Raw genomic sequence first — 6,067 nt, 5'->3', positions numbered from 1 at the left:
AATTCTGGACTAGCTCTCCTTTGAAATGAATACCACCCCACTTTTTTCTAGTTGGTGATTAGCACACTAGGTTGGCACTGACATTGTTATAAAGTCAGCTTGTGTGCAGAGAGAGAATCTGGGATGAAAGGGAATATCAGCAATAGGCCAGTGTCTATGGCAACCACAAGAAATTCATGAAGTTGTATATGCACATCAAGGTCCCTGGTACTACGATGAAAAACAGTGATTGCACCTAAGTCTGATTCTGTTTTAAAATCACTCCTCTCAGCATTCAGGAATCACTCCTTCTGCACCATCCCCATTGAACATGTGGACAGCGGAGGGAGACCGATGCATCATAGGGCATTGGCCTGAAAAGCCTATCCTGGAAGACCTATAGCAGAATTTCTATTATACATACATACATACATACATACATACATACATACATACATACATACATGATAGATAGATAGATAGATAGATGATAGTTTTTAAAAACCTCTAGATCATGTAATAATTTACCGAATATTCACTTTTAAATTTTGAGAAAAAGAAATAGAGTTTTGTTGGGGTTTCTTTTTCTTTCTGAAAGCAAGCAGTCCTGAATCCAATAGTCTTGTGTATTTTGGATATTAGCAATGTAATTGGCGATTTAGGCTCAGCACATTTTTATCAGGCTATCTATAAAGAACTTACTTTTCCATAAAACCTTATAAGTTTCGTGGTAGTTTATTAGATTTATAGCTGATTGTTTCAAAGCTGACTTTAACCTTGACCCACTGACTACAACAGCAGAATATGAATGTTTTAGAACAGCAGCATGATCTTTCTTAGACATAGTCTGCAAGTTCTACCGAGAGCAATTCTAAGAAATGTTGTCAATCTGAAGTATGTGGTTGAAGCAACCCTGCCATCCTCACACCTTACTTCCCTCTCTGTTTTGATTTCTTTTTCTTGGTCGCTGTTTTGCCCCTAGTCGTTGTTGAAGCTGTGCTACTCAAATCCTCTGCCTGACTGCAAAAATGTGTATCTCAAGATAATGCTTTCTGTGCTGTGGGGAAACTCATCCTTAGACAGACACTCTAGGGCAGACAGAGAAACAAGAAGTCCTGGAGAGAAAGAAAGAGCATCACCAAAGAATTGCCAGGGGTCAGCGCTCCCAAATTGGTATCACTGAGTGGGAAAAGGAAGTCTATGCAATGACTTTTTGAATAGTAATCAAGCTCAATGCTCAGCATGCATTTCAAACAGCTGCAATGGGCAGACTAACCCAGTTGCTTTCTGGTTACCACAATTCTGAATCAAAGGACTCCCACATGTGTCAACGCTCCATGGGGTTTTCAAGGACTGAATTTTCACAAGTAAGTTACCACACCTTTCTGTGGAGGGAAGAGCCTCTGGGTAGACTGACAATTGCCCACTTGTGCTAGGAGTTGAGTGAGATGTTTGCCCCAGTCAGGAACAAGCTTAATTATAGCCAGGGTTATTTTGTTTCTGGGTAACCAAAAGAGCACGAAAACTCTAGTAGCACAGTGATTAAGGTGCTAATCATGAGGTTGGTGGATCAAATTCACCAGTTGCCCCATAGGAGAAAAATGTGGCAATCTGTTTCCATAAGGATATTCAGCCTTTGGAACCCTATAGGGCAATTCTGCTTTGTTCTACAGGGTACATATGAGCCATAATTGACAATGAATTAGGTTTCTCGGCTAGAGACACATTAAGGAAGGTCTCTTAGTACAAACAATTACAGAAGACAAAAAATGCTGAGCAGGAGCCAAGATGAAAAACATCTATTTCTTACTTCAAGGAACTTAGATACATGAGAAATGAAGAGTTCTGTGTCCAGAGATGGCCATCTGGATTTTATCCTGGGTCCTCAGTGGGGCCCTGTAACAAGAATGGTCATCTACGACTAGAGTATGTGCTCTCAGGCTGGTGCTAATTAGGTAAGACTCAAACCATATGATGATGGGAGAAAGGAAAATGAAGCCACCCAAAGCTGCTAACACCAGAGTCCCTAAGAAGGAAGAATATTCTTTAAGGTAGTTAATGGAAAACAGAGATAATCATCTTAACCCAATTCATCTCTAACTTAGTATGTCTTACAATTGTTGTTGTTGTTGTTATGTGCCGTCAAGTCGTTTGTGACTCATAGCGACCCTATGTACAACAGCCCTAAACCGTGCTCTATTTTTTCCATAATATTCCATACTGATGGCCTTGAATTAGGGACCAAATTAACAGCAGCTACCACCACCACCAATTGAGGGTCTTTCTTCATATGGGTTTTATTTTTCAAGAATCTAAAAGAGCAAATAAATGATTGGTAGCCTAGTAGTAAGAAACTGCACTGTAATCCCAAAAGCATGAAGAGGTTCGAATATACCAGCTCTTCCACTGGAGGAGGATGAACAATCTCCTGTTGTGTGATTCCTGCCTCTGAAAACCTGCTGAAGGTCAGATATGGATCTGTTCTGACTCAGCAGCATACAACAACAATAACAAAGTAATTGTAGTACATTTCCCTCCAAAATAAGAATGCAGGAATGGCCAACTAAATCTGAAAAAACAGACTTCAGCATGAAAACCACTATAACATGAAAACCACCATGATTAAAGACACAATACTTCAGGAGGACATCACCTTAGTTACCATCTATCCACCTAATTATAGACAAGTAAAATACACAAAACTATGGTTAACAGTAGTGTATTTTTTTTTTTTTTGGTTAAAAGTATTTTTTTTTAATTCTTTTTTTTAAAATTTAGGTTGTTTATTTTTCATTTCAATGAACATCTACAGAGATTTTGGGATTCCATTCATTCATTGTTGCACCCTTCTCCCCGCACAAACCCCTCTCCCTCCCCCCCCATTTGCTCCTCTCCTTGAAAAGCAAAAGAAAACCTCCCTCATTGGTACACAATCCCCCCCCCTGCACCTCCCCAAATAAAAGTAGTTTTATCATCAATTTTTTTCATCAATAACTTTCATTATGCAGATGACACAATCTTGCTTGCTGAAAGTGAGGACTTGAAATAGTTTCTGCAGAATATTAAACACTACAGCCTTCAATATGGATTGCATCTCACCATTAGGAAGACAAAAATTCTCACTACTGGACTGATGGGGAACATTATGATAGATAAGAGAAAATATTGATACTGTCAATGACTTCATCTTACTTGGCTCCACAATCAGTATGCGTGGAACCAGTAGTCAAAAAGTCAGGAGACTTGTTGCAGTGGAAAGGTCTATCATGAGGGACCTCTGCAAATTACTGAGGAGCAGTGATATTAATTTGAGGACTAATGTATACCTGGCTCTTTCTGTGCTGGTACGGGAAGTCTTTGGGTCCTATTGGGCTGGCTGGACACCTCTTGCTGGGGACCAATGAGAACCTGAAGCATGGGAGGACCTGTGGCCTTTTAAAATTCATTTGAGCCCAAAGGCCGCAGGCCCATTGGCCTGGTTGTTATTGTTTTTGAAATGAAGACTTCTAAGTGGTACAGCACTATTCTGTCATTTCTCTGTATTAATTAGGGATTGCTGCGATACTGAACTTTGTGCTATTGGACCATCAAGTGCTATAAATGGTTACATATCGCTGACAATATCTGGTTAGCTAACCGATTAAGTCAGGCTTGGAAGCAGGAGTGGCATCCACTTCCTAAACATGCCTGTGGAAACTTGATGAACTCAGAGAAAGGACAATCGTTATAGTACAAGGTTAAAGTCTTTTGTTTATGGAGCCAGTACTAGATGGCCCTTAACAACAATATATATTGCCAAGTACTTGTCTTCCATGTTGGACTTCCATTGGCTTGACTCTGTATGATGGCTCTCTTGGTTTGGTTGAAGATCTGTGTAGATTGTTTCATTGTTTGAGCTTCTTGTTTAGAGTAAATAAGATCTCCAGGAGGACACTTGCATTTAAGGCCAAGCCCTTGTCTTCATTTTGGAAACTGAGTGAAGTGACTAGACTCTGTAAGATGAGCTCTCTTGTTTTTGTTGAGGGTCATTGTGGAATGATTTTTGGTTATTATTATTACTATCTCTTGTTTATAGTCAATAAAACCTGCTGGAGGGCCCTTATATTTAGTAAATCAGGTCTGAGGGATTATCTTTTAATCTTTTGCTATTATATTTTGGAGGAACATTCTTCTAAGTTGTACAGCAGTCTTCTATCAATTTGCTGTGCTGAGGTAATCTGGATATGCTGTGATGCTGAAACTTTTACCATTGGGGTCTCAGAAGCCACAATGGCTGCTCATGGTGGACAGTGCTTGATGGAGCTCCTATTTTTTTTTTTTTACTTTTTTAAAATAAGCATTAATTTTAATGAAAGTTTACAGAGACTGAAGATTTCCATTCATTCATTGTTGCACTTTTCTCCCTGCCCATCTTTCCCTCCCCTCAATTTGCTCATTGTTATACAATTCCTCCTCCTAAGTTCACCCCACTATGAAGCCTTCATTCTGGACTTCTGTCATGACAATAATACCTAATCACATATCCCTTTTTAACAGTTTTCTCCCTCATCTGTTTCAATGCAGTATACATTATTTATCCCATCTTTCTCAGTCTCCCCCCAACCCTGATGTCAGTCCTGTTTTACAACGGTGGCACTATGCACTATTTGTCCTTTTGTGACTGAGATATTTCAGTCAGCATAATGTCCTCCAGGGTCATTTTGAATGATATTACATGAGTTCCTTGTTTTTCAATGTAGCCTAGTATTCCATTGTGTGAATATACCATAGCTTCTCTTTCCATTCATTTGTTGATGAGCACTTAGGTTGTTTCCAACTCCTTGCTATTGTGAACAAAACCGCAGTAAACATGGGTGTGCATATATCTGCTTGGATATCGGTTATGGTTTCTTTGGGGTATATTCCCAGTAGTGGAATTGCTGGGTCAAATGGTATCTCTATTTGTGACTTTTTGAGAAAGCACCATACCGCCTTCCACAGTGGTTGCACCATTTTACACTTCTGCCAACAGTGACTAAGAGTTCCAGTTTCTCCACAACCTTGCCAGCATTTGTTGCTTGAGGAGCTCCTTATTTTAAGACAGGTTGGGAAGCAGGAGTAGCATCCACTTCCTAAACCGCATGCCTCTGAAAACTCTAGGAACTTGGAGAAATGAAACCTACAGCGTCCCTTTTCAGCAGGAAGTAGCTGAGAGAATAGCCGTCCCTTTTTCCTTATGAATCAGGGTGAAGTTTCTCTAAGGGAGGAGTGATAGGGAATGGCAAAGGACACACTGACAAAGGAGATTAATCAGAACTGGTTTTGACAAGCACTGTGGCAATGGGACAATTAAAACAGACTTTCAAGGGGGAAAAAAACAGGAACGAACTGGGGGGGCGGTAGTAGAGAAAATAGTGCAACAATGAATGGAAATCCAAAATATCTGTAAATGTTCATTAAAATTAATAAAATTTAATTTAAAAAAAAACCCAAAAAAAGGCCTTGGGTCTCTTGTTCATGGAGTTGCTATGAGCCGTGCACGACTCAATGGTAATCAACAATAACAACAACAACATGAAAACTATACCTAAATCAAGAAGCTATTTTCCAGAGCAAGGGAATATACAATGGATTAAAATAAAGGAAGATGTGCATTAAGACTGTATCCTTTCTTCAAGTGTATCCAGTCTATATGCTGAACAAATCATTCAAGAAATTATACTATATGAAGAAACATGAGGCCTCAGAATAGGAGGAGATTGAGGAAGCAGCCAAATGCTTCCAAACAGGCATTTTTGGGTGGTTACAGCCAATGGAAATGCTTGATTGTGGAGGAATGTGGGATGATGGAGCACATAGAGTTTGAACCTTGTCTTGGTTCTTAAATTCGCTTGGGCCCTCATAACTTGTGGTTGTTATGATGCTGAACACTGTGATGCTAATGTATCAAATGCAATATTGGTTACCCATGGTGGATAGAGTTTGCTGGTGCTCCCAGATTAAAGCAAGCTTGGAAGCAAGAATGGCATCCACTTCTGAAACAGCTTGCCTCCAGAAACACGATGAACTTGGAGAAATGATGACCGTTATACAGGTGTTCAGGTCTTTC

Source organism: Elephantulus edwardii, unplaced genomic scaffold (assembly GCF_000299155.1).
Source record: "Elephantulus edwardii isolate Elephantulus edwardi_28Jun2011 unplaced genomic scaffold, EleEdw1.0 scaffold00002, whole genome shotgun sequence".
NCBI lineage: Eukaryota > Metazoa > Chordata > Mammalia > Macroscelidea > Macroscelididae > Elephantulus > Elephantulus edwardii.
Note: the sequence above shows the minus strand (reverse complement) of the source record.